The sequence below is a fragment of the Nerophis lumbriciformis genome, linkage group LG03 (assembly GCF_033978685.3).
Source record: "Nerophis lumbriciformis linkage group LG03, RoL_Nlum_v2.1, whole genome shotgun sequence".
Taxonomy (NCBI): domain Eukaryota; kingdom Metazoa; phylum Chordata; class Actinopteri; order Syngnathiformes; family Syngnathidae; genus Nerophis; species Nerophis lumbriciformis.
Window position 1 is genome coordinate 11,358,366 of NC_084550.2, and position 20,322 is coordinate 11,378,687.

A 20,322-nucleotide genomic window follows, 5' to 3' on the forward strand; every position below is an offset into this window, starting at 1 on the left:
ATTATCTTGACATAATGATCATGATTTTTTTTTTTCATGCTTGAAGTAAGAAATTATTACTTTAAACAAGTAGTTTTATACGTGTGAGTGTTGATGACACAGCTTTGCAACAGTTGATATTCTAGTTTCAAGCATGTTTTACTCAATATAGGTTATAAAATCTCAGCTACAAACTGTAATATCTTACTGAGATCATTTAGGACACTTAAAACAAGTAAAACACTCTAACATAAAATCTACTTAGTGAGAAGAATGATCATATCAGACAGAAAATAAGCAAATATCACCCTTATTTGAGATATGTAATCTTACTAAGATTTCAGTATTTGCAGTGCGAGTACCTTAACTTACGAATATTTTGAGATATGAGCGGTCTGAGTTATGAGTATTTTCAAGGCCAGTTGAAGCAGTATTTTTTCACACATTCCAGCCCTGCAATCACCGGAGCTGAAAAAGTTAGTGCAGAGTACACTGCAAAAAGTCAGTGTTCAAAAACCAGAAAAAAAATACAAAAATGAGGGGTATTTTATTTGAACTAAGCAGAATTATCTGCCAATAGAACAAGAAAATTTGGCTTGTCAAGACTTTCCAAAACAAGTAAAATTAGCTAACCTCAATTAACCCAAAAATACCTTAAAAAAAAAGTATATTCTCACTAATAACAAGTGCACTTTTCTTGATAGAAATTTTTTTTGACATTTTTGCTCAATATGTTGAAAAATATTCCTAAATTAAGTAAATGCTAGTGCCATTATCTTGACATAATGATCATGATTTTTTTTTTTCATGCTTGAAGTAAGAAATTATTACTTTAAACAAGTAGTTTTATACTTGTGAGTGTTGATGACACAGCTTTGCAACAGTTGATATTCTAGTTTCAAGCATGTTTTACTCAATATAGGTCATCAAATCTCAGCAACAAGCTGTAATATCTTACTGAGATCATTTAGGACCAAAACCCTTAAAACAAGTAAAACACTCTAACATAAAATCTGCTTAGTGAGAAGAATTATCTTATTAGACAGAAAATAAGCAAATATCACCCTTATTTGAGATATGTAATCTTACTAAGATTTCAGTATTTGCAGTGCGAGTACCTTAACTTACGAATATTTTGAGATATGAGCCGTCTGAGTTATGAGTATTTTCAAGGCCAGTTGAAGCAGTATATTTTCACACATTACTGCCCCGCAACCACTGGAGCTGAGAAAGTTAGTGCAGAGTACACTGCAAAAAGTCAGTGTTCAAAAACGAGAAAAAAAAATACAAAAATGAGGGGTATTTTATTTGAACTAAGCAAAATTATCTGCCAATAGAACAAGAAAATTTGGCTTGTCAAGACTTTCCAAAACAAGTAAAATCAGCTAACCTCAATGAACCCAAAAATACCTTAAAATAAGTATATTCTCACTAATAACAAGTGCACTTTTCTTGGTAGAAAAAAAAAAGAGACCTTTTTGCTCAATATGTTGAAAAATATTCTTAAATGAAGTAAATGCTAGTGCCATTATCTTGACATAATGATATGCGCTCGGCATTACATTTCTTGAAACCAGCAAACTTATACTAAAAACGAATTTATTGTTCTTAATGGAAAGGCAACAAGTCAACCGCTTGTTACTCTCGGGGTCTCCTAGCCGCTCAGGCAAATCATATTGTCTAAAAATGCATTTTTCCATGGATAACATGACATCATCGCGCCAAGTGCGTGCTCTTTCAGTCAATTAGGGCGCATATATACAGCCCGGCCCCCGGACCAAATTTTTTTAATTGTAATTTTGAAGAATTTATCTGAATGTGCATGAACTATTTCTGTTCAAAATTGTTAGAAATGTCACATGTTAAATGTTTAAATATTAACTGTCAGTTTACTGTACTGTGCCAACTGTACTACTATATGAGTACGTATTTTCTATTGTTTCATTGAAAATAAAACAGCAAAGTCCATTTGGCTGTCATCTGTTTTAATTATGAGACACAATTGTGTCAAAGTCATGATTTCTTTTTTTCATGCTTGAAATAGGAAATGATTACTTTAAAAAAGTAGTTTTATACTTGTGAGTGTTGATGACACAGCTTTGCAACAGTTGATATTTTAGTTTCAAGCATGTTTTACTCAATATAGGTCATCAAATCTCAGCAACAAGCTGTAATATCTTACTGAGATCATTTAGGACCAAAACACTTAAAACAAGTAAAACACTCTAACATAAAATCTGCTTAGTGAGAAGAATTATCTTATCAGACAGAAAATAAGCAAATATCACCCTTATTTGAGATATTTCATCTTACTAAGATTTCAGTATTTGCAGTGCGAGTACCTTAACTTTCGAGTATTTTGAGATATGAGCGGTCTCTCGGCTTGAGTTATGAGTATTTTCAAGGCCAGTTGAAGCAGTATTTTTTCACACATTCCTGCCCTGCAATCAGCAGCTGAAAAAGTTAGTGCAGAGTACACTGCAAAAAGTCAGTGTTCAAAAACAAGAAAAAAAATACAAAAATTAGGGGTATTTTATTTGAACTAAGCAAAATTATCTGCCAATAGAACAAGAAAATTTGGCTTGTCAAGACTTTCCAAAACAAGTAAAATTAGCTAACCTCAATGAACCCAAAAATACCTTAAAATAAGTATATTCTTACTAATAACAAGTGCACTTTTCTTGGTAGAAAAAAAGAGACCTTTTTGCTCAATATGTTGAAAAATATTCTTAAATTAAGTAAATGCTAGTGCCATTATCTTGACATAATGATATGCGCTCGGCATCATGATTTTTTTTTTTCATGCTTGAAGTAAGAAATGATTACTTTAAAAAAGTAGTTTTATACTTGTGAGTGTTGATGACACAGCTTTGCAACATTTGATATTCTAGTTTCAAGCATGTTTTACTCAATATAGGTCATCAAATCTCAGCAACAAGCTGTAATATCTTACTGAGATCATTTAGGACCAAAACACTTAAAACAACTAAAACACATAAAATCTGCTTAGTGAGAAGAATTATCTTATCAGACAGAAAATAAGCAAATATCACCCTTATTTGACATATTTAATCTTACTTAGATTACAGTTTTTGCAGAATAGAAGAAGTGGACGACTGAATCAAACAAACAAACAAACAAACAAACAAACAAACAAACCATTAAAACATGTCCGAACGCTTGGCCGACCTATTGGTCTGCAACGTACACTTATTCACGAAGGCCAATATTGCGTTTGCCGTGTTTCGGTTGGTTCTGTCTGTTGGCTAAGCGGTCTGGGTTGTCGGCATTCCCCTTAGTGCACTGGCACAGCTTGCTGTCGGCCCCGAAATGAGAGATTCCCTAATTTCTATCGTTACACGACAGAGAAGCAGCCGGTTGGAGACACCTACAAAAGTCTGTTCTACAAAGGTAAATCCCGAACAATAATTATTACATTATTTCATAAAACTACTGTAGTTGTTTTTAGTCTTATTAGGGTTGTACGGTATACCGGTATTAGTATAGTACCGCGATACTAATGATCATATTCGGTACGATACCGCTTTTGGCTTAAAAACTAACAATGAAGGTGAAGTTATAACACTGAAATGCCCACCGGAAGAGGTGCTTTAAGACATGGCTAGCTAGCTAGTGGCTAAAGTCCATCCACAGTCGACAGTGTTTTAGCTACTTCTAAATCACTAATCCTTGTCTCCATGGCGACAAATAAAGTATGTTTCTTACAAGTATCATCCCTGCAGGACGAGGAATAGCTAAAAATGCTTCACTACACACCATAGCTCACCGGCGTCACAATGTAAACAAATGCCATGGGTGGATCTACACCTGACATCCACTGTAATGATACCAAGTAGAGTTGCGTAACTATGATTACGTCGATAATTTTTGGCATCACATCTTCTTTCGTTTTTTTTTTAATTTTATATTATGTTTATAAAGTCAGGAAATATGTCCCTGGACACATGAGGACTTTGAATATGACCAATGTATGATCCTGTGACTACTTGGTATCGGATTGATACCCAAATGTGTGGTATCATCCAAAACTAATGTAAAGTATCAAACAACAGAAGAAGAAGTGATGATTACATTTTAACAGAAGTGTAGATAGAACATGTTAAAAGAGAAAGTAAACAGATATTAACAGTAAATGAACAAGTAGATTAATAAATAATTTTCTACCACTTGTCCTTAATAATTTTGGCAAAATAATAGAATGGAAAATGACACAATATGTTACTGAATATGTCAGCAGACTAAATCAGGAGCCTTTGTTTGCTTACTTACTAATAAAAGACAAGTTGTCTAGCGCGGCACACTAGTGTGCCGTCTGATGTGTATGTGTAAGCTTAGAGGTGACAGAGCTTTCGCCACTGCTGCTCCCAAGCTACCTCTTCCTGTTTTTAAATCTCTCTTAAAAACATACTTTTATTCCATGGCTTTTAACACTGAGTGATATCCATGCTGCTATGGCGCCTCATAATACACCTGCTGTGAACCTGTTTTTAATTTCTATTTATTTTATTTATTTATTTTTTATCGTGCTCTGTTTGTGTTGTGTTGTGTTTGCTTGGTTCTCGTATTATCTTTTAACCTGCCCATTGTACAGCACTTTGGCTACCCTTGTGGTTAATTTTAAATGTGCTTTATAAATAAAGTTGATTTGATTTGATTTGATGTGCCACCTATTTGGGTTAAAAATATTTTTTGCAAACCAGTAATTATAGTCTGCGAATGATGTGCTGTTGTTGAGTTTCGGTGCTGTCTAGAGCTTGGCAGAGTAACCGTGTAATACTCTTCTATATCAGTAGGTGGCAGCCAGTAGCTAATTGCTTTGTAGACGTTGCAAACAGCGGGAGGCAGTGTGCAGGTAAAAAGGTGTCTAATGCTTAAACCAAAAATAAAGAAAAGGTGAGTTCCTCTAAGAAAAGGCATTGAATCTTAGGGAAGGCTATGCAGAATGAAACTAAAACGGAACTGGCAACAAAGTAAACAAAAACAGAATGCTGGACGACAGCAAAGACTTACTGTGGAGCAAAGACGGCGTCCACAAAGTACATCCGAACATGACATGACAATCAACAATGTCCCCACAAAGAAGGATAAAAACAACTGAAATATTCTTGATTGCTCAAAGTAGATGCGGGAAATATCACTCAAAGGAAGACATGAAACCAAAAAAAGAGAAAAAGCCACCAAAATAGGAGCGCAAGACAAGAACTAAAACACTACAAAAAACTCCAAACAAGTCACGGCGTGAGGTGACAGGTCGTGACAGTACACCTACTTTGAGACAAGAGCTATAGTGATGCATGCTTGGTTACGGTTTAAAGTCGTATCCAACGACTTTTTACTGTCAACTGAGTTTCGTTTTTTAATGATTTCTTCTGGTGGTTTGCCTCTGCATTTTTTCAACGCAAACAATGTGCCTTGGCTCAAAAAATGTTGAAAAACACTGCTCTAGTATGTTCACTATTTTATTTAAGGACAAACTTGCAATAAGAAACATATGTTTAATGTACCGTAAGATTTTTTTTGTTAAAATAAAGCCAATAATACACATTTTTATTGTCCCCTTTACTTAGAAAAGTACCGAAAAATATCGAAATAATTTTGGTACCGGTACCGGCACCAAAATAATGGTATCGGGACAACACTAGTCTATACTATTGTAATGTGTTTTAAACAATATTTCTTGTCTAAAAGTTATTTTTAAAGGCATGTTAACATTTTTGCATTTGATTGTGTTTGAATTTGAAAAACGACATTCGTATTAGATGCCACTGATACACAATTGACATTAATAATAAGAGCAAACTTCCACAGAGAGGACAGCAAAGTTCAGGCAAAAAAAACAAAAACCACTATTCATGGATCATCTTGCAAATTTATAGCGCTCACTAGCCAGACATGCAACGTCAGTCTTTCATATTGTCTTGCCTATGTCAAGGATATTTATGGTCGAAGGAAATGGGTGCATAAATAAGTCCTCCCTGCCAGAGTTGGATACCTGGATGCCGCCTCCTTCCCCTAACCTCCATCAGATAGTAATGAAGCATGCAGAATACTCACGGCCACATTCTCACTCGCCTGCTATTTTTACTATAATGGACATTCTATTCCTGTGATAGCATCATGTGACACATTGTTCCATGGTGGCATGCAAAAATCATGCTGACAAACAACAGGCACACACACACACACACACACATACTGGTTATCATTTAGAATGGGGACCACCCTTTCGACAGGTTGTGGAGGCATAAAAACGTCTTTAAATCTCTGGATTGATGAAGTAATGTGCTGATCATTCTTACTGGGGACCCTGGGGAAAAAGAGTTAATTTGGTTCATGGGGACCAAATTGAAATAATTTTGCATAATTCACACAAATGTGTATGTGACTGCTGAGGACCATTTAAAAAAACATTTTTTAATTCAAATTAAATATGACATGATCCTCAGAATACAGCACTACAGCTGTCCTCTTATAGGAAGTTTCACCACTTAAATGTACCGGCTACAGCCCGATGAGGGGGCTGCTGTGCAAATGTCTCACGCTCACACTAACCAGTAAACATGTTTTATGGGCCAAAGCTTAAAAAAATCACTTAGGCATCTTCAGAATGGATCTGACTACCATTCGAGCCGTCTTAAACCCAAAACTGATGTTTTGAAAAAGACTGTAATGTATAGGGCAATCGCTTACTGGAATCGACTTCCACAATATCTGGTATCAATCACCAGCATAGTGGGTTTTAAGAATAGACTAAGAGGAGAAGTATTGCGGAAAGAGATTATTTTAGATTGTACCTAATGTCATGACTGTTTTTATTGACTATTGACTATTTTATTGATTATGGGACAAGCAGTAGAAAATTGATTCATGGTACTTTTTCGTCACTTATTGTTTGTCTTTGGTACACTAATGTGTATATTTTAGGCCATTGGTTCTTTGTTTTATTTTTGCAGAAATAAAAAATACAAAATATAAAAATATAAAAAATTATATATATATATATATATATATGTATATATATATTTTTTTTCTTTTTTTTTTTTCTGCAAAAATAAAATATATATATTATATATATTAGGGTTGTCCGATAATATCGGACTGCCGATATTATCGGCCAATAAATGCTTTAAAATGTAATATCGGAAATTATCGGTATCGTTGTTTTTTTTTATCGGTATCGGTTTTTATTATTTTATTTTTTATTTTTATTAAATCAACATAGAAAACACAAGATACACTTACAATTAGTGCACCAACCCAAAAAACATCCCTCCCCCATTTAGACTCATTCACACAAAAGGGTTGTTTCTTTGTTATTAATATTCTGGTTCCTACATTATATATCAATATATATCAATAAAGTCTGCAAGGGATACAGTCCGTAAGCACACATGATTGTGCGTGCTGCTGGTCCACTAATAGTACTAACCTTTAACAGTTATTTTACTAATTTTCATTAAATACTAGTTTCTATGTAACTGTCTTTATATTATTTTACTTTCTTTTTTATTCAAGAAAATGTTTTTAATTTATTTATCTTATTTTATTTAATTCATTTTCTTAAAAAGTACCTTATCTTCACCATACCTGGTTGTCCAAATTAGGCATAATAATGTGTTAATTCCACAACTGTATATATCGGTATCGGTTGATATCGGTAATTAAGAGTTGGACAATATCGGAATATCGGATATCGGCAAAAAAGCCATTATCGGACATCCCTAATATATATATATACACCGTATTTTTTGGAGTATAAGTCGCACCGGCCTAAAACGCATAATAAAGAAAGAAAAAAAAAAACCATATATAAGTCGCACTGGAGAATAAGTCGCATTTTTTGGGGAAATTTATTTGATAAAAGCCAACACCAAGAATAGACATTTGAAAGGCAATTTAAAATAAATAAAGAATAGTGAACAACAGGCTGAATAAGTGTACGTTATATGAGGCATAAATAACCAACTGGTATGTTAACGTAACATATTATGGTAAGAGTCATTCAAATAACTATAACATATAGAACATGCTATACGTTTACCAAACAATCTGTCACTCCTAATTGCTAAATCCCATTGAAATCTTATACGTCTAGTCTCTTACGTGAATGAGATAAATAATGTTATTTGATATTAGTCCGAAAAATACGGTATTTTTATATTGCTCTTTTTATCTTTGGTATGAACATTATTATGTAAACTCGAAGTTATTATTATTATTTTTTGGTTCTTTGTTGTTGCTATTTTCGTATTACAACATTTTATTAGTTGATCATGTTGTACTGCATTGTACTCTTTTGTTTTGTGGTTGTGTGATGTTTTTGGCCTGGACCCCAGGAAGAATAGTCTCTACTGCGGTGTAGACTAATGGGGATCCTTAATAAACTAAACTAAACTAAACTAAATTAAAAAAGTTTCCCTTTAGGGGACCTGTTTTTTTTGTCCCCATACCGTCAAAGGTCCCCTAAAGGTGACTGTGTAAACAGAGCGATGTTCCCATTAAGTAAGCATTGCCAGAACGAACACACACACACACACACACACACACACACACACACACACACACACACACACACACACACACACACACACACACACACACACACACCCTGCCTGACCAATGGTGTGTTGCGGCAAATACAACAGGCCCAGTTTAGTAATTGAATGTGAGAGAGCGAGCACCAGTTGACAATACACTTACACCCAGCAAACACTCAACAGTCGCATGCTTCATTTCATTTAACTGTAGGGAAAGGACAGAAATCCCACTAAGAAGGCTAAGAAAAACTTGGATACCTCAATCAACATAATAATAGCAAACAAAAAGCAGCGTCTAAACCAGCGCATGTATTCTTGTTTTTTTTTTCTTTTTTGGGTTGAGCCAGATTGAGCTACTTCTATACTAGATAGGGCAACACAAAAAAGCTTAATTGTTGTGATTATTTCTGACCTCAACTGTTCTCAGAGCACCTTGACTCCACTTTCTTTCTGGAGAGATTATTAGTAATAATACAGAGTCATGTCCCTGACGCTTCCAAAACAAACATTGCTACCAATCATCTGTTGTAAAAAAAAACAAATCTGGGAGAAGTAGCACAAACACTTTATAGGACTTTTAATTATATTATTTTTTATGAATGACAACCTATAGGGAAGGCCCACAAAGAAAACTCAGGGTTAGAGATGTCCGATAATGGCTTTTTTGACGATTTCCGATATTCCGATATTGTCCAACTCCTAATTACCGGTTTGATTTAAAATTTTCTGGACTTATGCAGATCGCAAACAAAAACAGGTACCAATAAGTAAGACAAGTTGGTTTTGCATGACAGGTCCTATTAAATGTATAAATAAGTACATCTACCTCACTCTGACATCACAACGTACCCACAGTGCAAAACCCCGTAAACAGACATCCAAAACGGCTTGCAAACTCACGTCAAAATGCATTGACCTTATCCTTTGACTCTTTGACATTGTTTAACACGAGTATCCAACATTGTAATAACATTTATAAGCAGTGTTGGGACGGCGTTATTTTCGGCGGTAACTAGTAGTCTAACGCGTTATTTTTTATATTCAGTAACTCAGTTACCGTTACTACATGATGCGTTACTGCGTTATTTTACGCTATTTTTTATGTAGTATCGGCTAGAAACAAAAGATCTGAGTGTGTTTTATTGGAGTGCCGTGGTGTCGTCCTTCTGTGTCACAAGGAAAAGAAGAGGCGCGCTTTGTGTGGGTGGGGGCGGGTCTGTGTTTACATCATCAGAAGTCGAGTTTCTTAACATGGAGATATTCCCACTACATTTTAGTTAAATGTAAGTTGTGTCTTGGATCAAAGATCCTATCTACTGCCCAAAACAGCAATTAAAATCTGCTGAAACAGCTACAAAAGCAACATGCTTCGACGAAGCTAGTAAAGAGAGACACACTTCACCTCCACCTCCAACAGCGGCTGGATTTTAACGGAGGGACTGCTAGCCAAGACAACATTGATAGAGCCATTGCAGCGTATGTGCTATAAAACATGCAGGCTATTTCTACAGAGGAGTCACCCGCTTTTCGGCAGCTGGACACAGTGGACAGTGAGTACATTAACATGGAAAGCGAGCTAAAGAAAACACTCCAAACTCTGCCTCTGCTCATCGTTCATCACTGAAGGTACACACACTTTGTCAATTATATTATATACTCTTTCATTCTAGACTTCTAGAGTGTTTGATTATCACATCACTCTAAATGTATAGACTATAAAGTTCACAAACATAAAGAGGGATCCTAATGAGCCAGGCCAATCTTTCCTTTTCTCTAAACTAAAACTGGGGAAATGCGTAGAGTGTTCTGGGCTTCAGTACAGTGTTGATCTCCTGAAGACATGATTTTATTTCACAATTCCTTGAGAGAAAAAAAACACCTGGTTAGGCTTTGTGTATGTCATGTGTGCCTTCCTTGGTTTACAGCTATGTTGTTATTATGCTGTTTGTATGTTATGTTTCAGCTATTTAAAATAGTTTGGTCAATTTGTTCTGGCCTGAAATAAATTGGCCCTTTGTAACATATCTTTGTTTTTGTGTGTTGTATGTAGACCACATTGCTTAGCAGAGTTCAGTGATGCAAATGCATGTCAAGTTGATCAACAGATTGTATTATTCTCCAGTGCAATAACAGTACTGAAACAAAGGCTAAAAGGGCATTAATGGGAGCCTTAAAGAAAAAAAGAAGGAACTAAATAGTTACTTTTCACAGTAACGCATTACTTTTGAAATAAAGTAACTAGTAACTAGTTACTGGTTTTCAGTAACTAACCCAACACTGCTTATAAGTCAGAAAAGAGGAGATTCATCATATGTCCCCTTTAAGTATTCCACCATGAGAAAATATACAATCATAAAAAGTTGAGATTAATTAATTCACAACCCAATTCACTTCCAGTCCAACCTACAAATAGGCATGTCTGCAGGTAATGTGACTTTGCAGGGCACGCTGCAGTTTGTGATGTTGTGTGTGTGTGTGTGTGTGTGTGTGTGTGTGTGTGTGTGTGTGTGTGTGTGCGAGGCAAAAGTTGATGGTGTTAACATCACAGCTGCCATGTGTTTATTTCCTAGTGTTCTGGTCTGTGGCGTCTCTGTTTAAACAGTCCCTTTGCCTCCCATCTATAACACATACAGTATAGTGTATATACACAGTGTGTGCCTAATGGGGAGATGGCTTATGATTGCAGAAAAAGCAACAAATGAACACATGCCCCCCCCAGTATTCAAACATACAAGCAGTGTGTACACGCGTGTGTTTACAGTCGCATGTGTCTTGCCGTCTACTGCGTGTGATTATCTTACCATTAACTCAGGCACATATCAACCATCGCCGGCTCCACGACTCCTCTGCACTATCTCACTGGACAAACATGCTGTCAGCTTGCCCCGTCGAACACACACACACACACACACACACACACACACACACACACACACACACACACACACACACACACACACACACACACACACACACACACACACACATGCATGGATTAACACACACTCCCATCTGGAAAACAATTAGGTCCATATCAGAGCATACGATCGGGCATCGTGACATCCTCAAATTAGCTACAAATACATGCTCAATTGAGTATTTCAGAGTGCTTTGGGTTCTATGGTAAACCGGTACTAGTAAAGTACCACGATACTAATGAATCATAAACGGTACTATACCGCCTCTTAAAAGTACAGGTTCCCTTTTTTTTTTAAATTGTTTTATTAAGAGGCGCGCTGTTGTCACGTGGTGACATTGCTGGTTTTACGAGCAGAGGAGCATGTTCGGCAGCGCACAATCACTGAGTACTTATTGGCAGACACATATTTTTTATTTTTTTTTTGCAAATAATAATTAACTTAGAATTTCATGGTAGTAGTTGGGAAAGGGCATGTTCACCACTGTGTTACATGGCCTTTCCTTTTAACAACACTCAGTAAACGTTTGGGAACTGAGGAGACACATTTTTTAAGCTTCTCAGGTGGAATTCTTTCCCATTCTTGCTTGATGTACAGCTTAAGTTGTTCAACAGTCCGGGGGTCTCCGTTGTGGTATTTTAGGCTTCATAATGCGCCACACATTTTCAATAGGAGACAGGTCTGGACTACAGGCAGGCCAGTCTAGTACCCGCACTCTTTTACTATGAAGCCACGTTGATGTAACACGTAGCTTGGCATTGTCTTGCTGAAATAAGCAGGGGCGTCCATGGTAACGTTGCTTGGATGGCAACATATGTTGCTGTATGTACCTTTCAGCATTAATGGCGCCTTCACAGATGTGTAAGTTACCCATGTCTTGGGCACTAATACACCCCCATACCATCACAGATGCTGACTTTTCAACTTTGCGCCTATAACAATCCGGATGGTTCTTTTCCTCTTTGGTCCGGAGGACACGACGTCCACAGTTTCCAAAAACAATCTGAAATGTGGACTCGTCAGACCACAGAACACTTTTCCACTTTGTATCAGTCCATCTTAGATGAGCTCAGGCCCAGCGAAGCCGACGGCATTTCTGGGTGTTGTTGATAAACGGTTTTCGCCTTGCATAGGAGAGTTTTAACTTGCACTTACAGATGTAGCGACCAACTGTAGTTACTGACAGTGGGTTTCTGAAGTGTTCCTGATCCCTTGTAGTGATATCCTTTACACACTGATGTCGCTTGTTGATACAGCCTGAGGGATCAAAGGTCACGGGCTTAGCTGCTTGCGTGGAGTGATTTTTCCAGATTCTCTGATCCCTTTGATGATATTACAGACCGTAGATGGTGAAGTCCCTAAATTCCTTGCAATAGCTGGTTGAGAAAGGTTTTTCTTAAACTGTTCAACAATTTGCACACGCATTTGTTGACAAAGTGGTGACCCTCGCCCCATCCTTGTTTGTGAATGACTGAGCATTTCATGGAATCTACTTTTATACCCAATCATGGCACCCACCTGTTCCCAATTTGCCTGTTCACCTGTGGGATGTTCCAAATAAGTGTTTGATGAGCATTCCTGAACTTCATCAGTATTTATTGCCACCTTTCCCAACTTCTTTGTCACATGTTGCTGGCATCAAATTCTAAAGTTAATGATTATTTGCAAAAAAAAAAAAAATTATCAGTTTGAACATCAAATATGTTGTCTTTGTCTTTGAAAAGGATTTGCAAATCATTGTATTCCGTTTATATTTACATCTAACACAATTTCCCAACTCATATGGAAACGGGGTTTGTACATGCTCAATTGAGTATTTCAGAGTGCTTTGGGTTCTATGGTATACCGGCACTAGTAAAGTACCACGATACTAATGAATCATAAACGGTACTATACCGCCTCTTAAAAGTACAGGTTCCCTTTTTTTAAATGGTTTTATTAACAGGCATGACATTGCTGCTATTACGAGCAGAGGAGCATGTTCGGCAGCGCACAATCACTGAGTACTTACTGGCAGACACAGTGTGTGGACGGAAATCGCGTCAATACTACAATGATTACACTGATATTTTTTTATCATCACAAAATCTTTTTTTCCTTTCTTTAAAATGTAGATTATGTTTATAAATTTAGGAAATACGTCCCTGGACACATGAGGACTTTAATTATGACCAATGTAGGATCCTGTAACTACTTGGCATAGATCGATACCCAAATTTGTGGTATCAGCCAAAACTAATGTAAAGTATCCAAACAACAGAATAATACATTTTCATTACATTTTAACAAAAATGTAGATAGAACATGTTAAAAGAGAAAGTAAGCAGATATTAAAGGTAATTGAACAAGTAGATTAATAATCCATTTTCTACTGCTTGTCCCAGCAGCCAAATTAAAAGACTAGTTGTCTAGTATGTTCACTATTTTATTTAAGGACAAAATTGTACTTCGATTTCAATAAGAAACGAATATTTAATGTACAGGAAGATTTTTTGTTAAAGCCAATAATGCCTTTTTTTGGTGGTCCCCTTTATTTAGAAAAGTTTCGAAAAGTATCGAAATACATTTTGGTATCGGGACAACCCGCTGGAGTTCATGGTCAGAATCAAGAAATGAGTAGAGATGTCCGATAATGGCTTTTTTGCCGATATCCGATATTGGGGGTAGGGGGTGGCGGGGGGTGTATATTGTAGCGTCCCGGAAGAGTTAGTGCTGCAAGGGGTTCTGGGTATTTGATCTGTTGTGTTTATGTTGTGTTACGGTGCGGATGTTCTCCCGAAATGTGTTTGTCATTCTTGTTTGGTGTGGGTTCACAGTGTGGCGCATATTTGTAATAGTGTTCAAGTTGTTTATACGGCCAACCTCAGTGTGACCTGTATGGCTGTTGACTAAGTATGAATTGCATTCACTTGTGTGTGTGAAAAGCCGTAGATATTATGTGACTGGGCCGGCATGCAAAGGCAGTGCCTTTAAAGTTTATTGACGCTCTGTACTTCTCCCTACGTCCGTGTACACAGCGGCGTTTTAAAATGTCATAAATTTTACTTTTTGAAACCGATCATTTAGAAACCGATACCGATAATTGCCGATATTACATTTTAAAGCATTTATCGACATCCCTACTGGAGTTTGATAAAAATATTTATTTTTTTTACAGTGTAAACAGCTGGAAAAAAATGATTTTGAAAAATCCAATTTAGGTCACTTTGGCTTGCAGTGTAAACGTAGTCTCTGTGTGTCGGAACAACAACAACATGTGGGTGATTGTGCTTTTACCTTGTCGAAAGGTGGTGCACTGCAAAAACTGAAATCTAAGTAAGATTAAATATCTCAAATAAGGGTGATATTTGCTTATTTTCTGTCTGATAAGATAATTCTTCTCACTAAGCAGATTTTATGTTAGAGTGTTTTACTTGTTTTAAGGGTTTTGGTCCTAAATGATCTCAGTAAGATATTACAGCTTGTTGCTGAGATTTGATGACCTATATTGAGTAAAACATGCTTGAAACTAGAATATCAACTGTTGCAAAGCTGAGTCATCAACACTCACAAGTATAAAACTACTTTTTTTAAAGTAATAATTTCTTATTTCAAGCATGAAAAAAAAAAATCATGACTTTGACACAAATTTGTCAGATTAAAACAGATGACAGCCAAATGGACTTTGCTGTTTTATTTTCAATGAAACAATAGAAAACACGTACTCATATAGTAGTACAGTTGGCACAGTACAGTAAACTGACAGTTAATATTTAAACATTTAACATTTGACATTTCAAACAATTTTGAACAGAAATAGTTCATGCACATTCAGATGAATTCTTCAAAATTACAATTAAAACAATTTTGGCCGGGGGCCGGGCTGTATATATGCGCACTAATTGACTGAAAGAGCACGCACTTGGCGCGATGATGTCATGTTATCCATGGAAAAAATGCATTTTTAGACCATATGATTTGCCTGAGCGGCTAGGACAGGGGTCGGCAACCCAAAATGTTGAAAGAGCCATATTGGACCAAAAATACAAAAACAAATCTGTCTTGAGCCGCAAAAAATTAAAAGCTAGTGTGTCATGAGATACAAATTGAATTAAGATGACTTAAAGGAAACTAAATGACCTCAAATATACCTGCAAACGAGGCATAATGATGCAATATGTACATATAGCTAGCCTAAATAGCATGTTAGCATCGATTAGCTTGCAGTCATGCAGTGACCAAATATGTCTGATTAGCACTCCACACAAGTCAATAACATCAACAAAACTCACCTTTGTGCATTCATGCACAACGTTAAAAGTTAGGTGGACAAAATGAGACAGAAAAAGAAGTGGCATACAACACGTCCTAGAAAGTCGGAGAAAGTTATACATGTAAACAAACTACGGTGAGTTCAAGGACCGCCAAAATTAGTAGGACAAAACGGCGCTCGCCAAATACTCGAATCAGTGAAGCATGTTTAATATAAACAGTGTGCTTTATAACAATTAGGGAAATTTGTGTCACGTTTGTCCTCCTACAGAAACCATATTAAAACAAACAAAAAAAAAATTTCCCCTCATCTTTTTCCATTTCTCATACATTTTTGAAAAAGCTCCAGAGAGTCACTAGGGCTGCGCTAAAGAGCCGCATGTGGCTCTAGAGCCGCGGGTTGCCGACCCCTGGGCTAGGAGACCCCGAGAGTAACAAGCGCTTGCCTTGTTGCTTTTCCATTAAGAACAATACATTAGTTTTAGTATAAGTTTGATGGATTATGTCAAGATAATGGCACTAGCATTTACTTCATTTAAGAATATTTTTCAACATATTGAGCAAAAAGGTCTCTTTTTACAAGTGCACTTGTTATTAGTGAGAATATACTTATTTTAAGGAATTTTTGGGTTCATTAAAGTTAGCTAATTTTACTTGTTTTGCAAAGTCTTGACAAGCCAAATTTTCTTGTTATATTGGCAGATAATTTTGCTTAGTTCAAATAAAATACCCCTCATTTTTGTATTTTTTTTTTCTTGTTTTTGAACACTGACTTTTTGCAGTGTACTCTGCACTAACTTTTTCAGCTCCGGTGATTGCGGGGCAGGAATGTGTGAAGAAATACTGCTTCTACTGGCCTTGAAAATACTCATAACTCAGACCGCTCATATCTCAAAATATTCGTAAGTTAAGGTACTCGCACTGCAAAAACTGAAATCTAAGTAAGATTAAATATCTCAAATAAGGGTGATATTTGCTTATTTTCTGTCTGATAAGATCATTCTTCTCACTAAGCAGATATTATGTTAGGGTTTTGGTCCTAAATGATCTCAGTAAGATATTACAGCTTGTAGCTGAGATTTTATAACCTATATTGAGTAAAACATGCTTGAAACTAGAATATCAACTGTTGCAAAGCTGTGTCATCAACACTCACAAGTATAAAACTACTTGTTTAAAGTAATAATTTCTTACTTCAAGCGTGAAAAAAAAAAATCATGATCATTATGTCAAGATAATGGCACTAGCATTTACTTAATTTAGGAATATTTTTCAACATATTGAGCAAAAAGGTCTAATTATTTTTCTACCAAGAAAAGTGCACTTGTTATTAGTGAGAATATACTTATTTTAAGGTATGTTTGGGTTCATTGAGGTTAGCTAATTTTACTTGTTTTGGAAAGTCTTGACAAGCCACATTTTCTTTTTCTATTGGCAGATAATTTTGCTTAGTTCAAGTAAAATACCCCTCATTTTTGTAATTTTATTGTTTTTGAACACTGACTTTTTGCAGTGTGTTCAAAACAACGCCCGGACGAAGTCGCCGGCAAGGCCTCGTTAGCGGTGACAAAAGCGGAGCAACTGGCGAAGGGAGCTTTGACCGTGAAAACCGATCTAGCGCCGCTTCTTCCCTAAGCGAGGACAATGAAACGTAAGCTATCACTCCTCGCTTCCCAGAAGTCACGGCACTGAAGGCTGCAGCCCCGCGTATGTGGAAGGTCACGGGAGATCTATGTGTGTGTTTCATATAGTGTGTGATCACTTATCCTTGACCAGGCGGGGAACATATCGTCCTGTACTCCTTCGCTGGAAAGACACAACACTTTTTTCAACTGCATACATAGGGTGTCCTAGTTGTTTCACTGGCACTCTTTTTAGCTTGTGCTCAACAATATTAGAAGCGAGTATTTTGGGATACGGCTAATTGTTATGCTTTAGTAATAGTATATTACCGCAATACTAATGAATCATATTAGGTACTATACCGCCTCTAAAAAGTACCGGTTCTCCCCTAACCCCTCCCTTTTTTTTTTTAAACAGGCGTGTCGTCATCACGTCGTGGTTTTACGAGCAGAGGAGCATGTTCGGCAGCGCACAGTCACTGAGTACTTACCAGCAGACACAGTGTGTAGACAGAAAAGGGAGAACGGACGCATTTTGGCTTAAAAAGTAATGATAAAGGTGAAGTTATAACACTGAAACACCCCAGGAAAAGGTGCTTTAAGACATGGCTAAGTCTGCAGTGTTTTAGCTACTTCTAAATCACTAATCCTTGTCTTCATGGCGACAAATAAAATAAGTTTCTTACAAGTATCATCCCTGAGGGACGAGGAATATCTAAACATGTTTCACTACACACCGTAGCTCACCGGCGTTAAAATGTAAACAAACGCCATGGGCGGTTCACTTGACATCCACTGTAATGATACCAAGTACAGGAGTGTATCTAATCGATAGTACCATCATTGCATTGATATTTTTTGGCATAACAAAATCTTTTTTTTTGTTTTTTAAAAATGTATATTATGTTTATAAACTTAGGAAATATGTCCCTGGACACATAAATTATGACCAATGTATGATCCTGTAACGACTTGGTATCGGATTGATACCCAAATTTGTGGTATCATCCAAAACTAATAAAGTAAAGTAAAGTATCCAAACAACAGAAGAATAAGTGATTATTACATTTTAACAGAAGTGTAGATAGAACATGTTAGAAGAGAAAGTAAGCAGATATTAACAGTAGATCGATAATTAATTTTCTACCACTTGTCCTTAATAATTTTGACAAAATAATAAATGTTACTGAATACGTCAGAAGCTAAATTGGGAGTATTTGTTTGCTTACTTACTACTAAAAGAAAAGTTGTCTCGTATGTTCACTATTTTATTTAAGGACAAAATTGCAATAAGAAACATATGTTTAATGTACCATAAGATTTTTGCCATTTTTTGTGGTCCCCTTTATTTAGAAAAGTATCGAAAAATATCGACATACATTTTGGTACCGGTACCAAAATATTGGTATTGGGACAACCCTAGTCTGCACCATACTGAAGCAGTAGTCTAACAAAAATGCTCAAATGATATCTAAACGGAGGATATGTACCCATGCAAATATGGATAAGCTGCTGGTGGTGTGTTTGATGGAGAGGTAGCTGGGAGAAAATACCATAGAAGTCCACTCTCCAAGGTAAGAACTCCACTATTATTGCATTACTTCATAAAACTACTGTAGTTGCTTGTGGTACATTCTATCGTATTGCTTTTGTACGGTATGTATTTGTGGAGGGGGGGCGTGGCCTGCGGGGTGTGCAAGGACAGGCCTCTGAGACAGCGACAGGTGAGTAGAGGGCCCAGGTGCACTGCAAAAACTGAAATCTAAGTAAGATTAAATATCTCAAATAAGGGTGATATTTGCTTATTTTCTGTCTGATAAGATAATTCTTCTCACTAAGCAGATTTTATGTTAGAGTGTTTTACTTGTTTTAAGGGTTTTGGTCCTAAATGATCTCAGTAAGACACCCAGACACCCAGTTTCAACATGCTTGAAACTAGAATATCAAATGTTGCAAAGCTGTGTTTTCAACACTCACAAATATAAAACTACTTTTTAAAGTAATAATTTCTTACTTCAAGCATGAAAAAAAAAATCATGATGTATGCATATCATTATGTCAAGATAATGGCACTAGCATTTACTTAATTTAAGATTATTTTTCAACATATTGAGCAAAAAGGTCTAATTTTTTTCTACCAAGAAAAGTGCACTTGTTATTAGTGAGAATATACTTATTTTAAAGTATTTTTGGTATCATTGAGGTTAGCTAATTTTACTTGTTTTGGAAAGTCTTGACAAGCCAAATTTTCTTGTTCTATTGGCAGATAATTTTGCTAAGTGCAAATAAAATACCCCTAATTTTTGTTTGGTTTTTTTCTTGTTTTTGAACACTGACTTTTTGCAGTGTGGGCCTTGTTGTCTAATCACCTGTCGCCTTTATTAGCAGCAGCCGGAACGAGACACCCAGACACCCAGTTTCAACATGCTTGAAACTAGAATATCAACTGTTGCAAAGCTGTGTCATCAACACTCACAAGTATAAAACTACTTTTTTAAAGTAATAATTTCTTACTTCAAGCATGAAAAAAAAAATCATGATGTATGCATATCATTATGTCAAGACAATGGCACTAGCATTTACTTAATTTAAGATTATTCTTCAACATATTGAGCAAAAAGGTCTCTTTTTTTTCTACCAATAAAAGTGCACTTGTTATTAGTGAGAATATACTTATTTTAAGGTATTTTTGGGTTCATTGAGGTTAGCTAATTTTACTTGTTTTGGAAAGTCTTGACAAGCCAAATTTTCTTGTTCTATTGGCAGATAATTTTGCTTAGTTCAAATAAAATACCCCTAATTTTTGTTTTGTTTTTTTCTTGTTTTTGAACACTGACTTTTTTGCAGTGTGGGCCTTGTTGTCTAATCACCTGTCGCCTTTATTAGCAGCAGCCGGAACGAGACACCCAGACACCCAGTTTTAACATGCTTGAAACTAGAATATCAAATGTTGCAAAGCTGCGTTTTCAACACTCACAAGTATAAAACTACTTT

At 36.2% G+C, this 20,322-nt stretch overlaps 1 protein-coding gene across 4 annotated transcripts in view; it reads right to left on the bottom strand.

The window, feature by feature from the left end:
* The window catches only part of bmpr1ba (bone morphogenetic protein receptor, type IBa), a 210,589-nt gene that overhangs the window by 43,935 nt on the left and 146,332 nt on the right, over nucleotides 1-20,322 (bottom strand). The window contains exon 1 of one of the 4 annotated variants that reach the window (XM_061933473.1): nucleotides 11,339-11,657. The exons of the other annotated variants lie outside the window; for them this stretch is intronic. The gene's annotated coding sequence lies outside the window, so the exon portion shown is untranslated. Of the gene's footprint in view, nucleotides 1-11,338; nucleotides 11,658-20,322 lie in introns of those variants that run through there. 4 annotated transcript variants of the gene reach the window in all.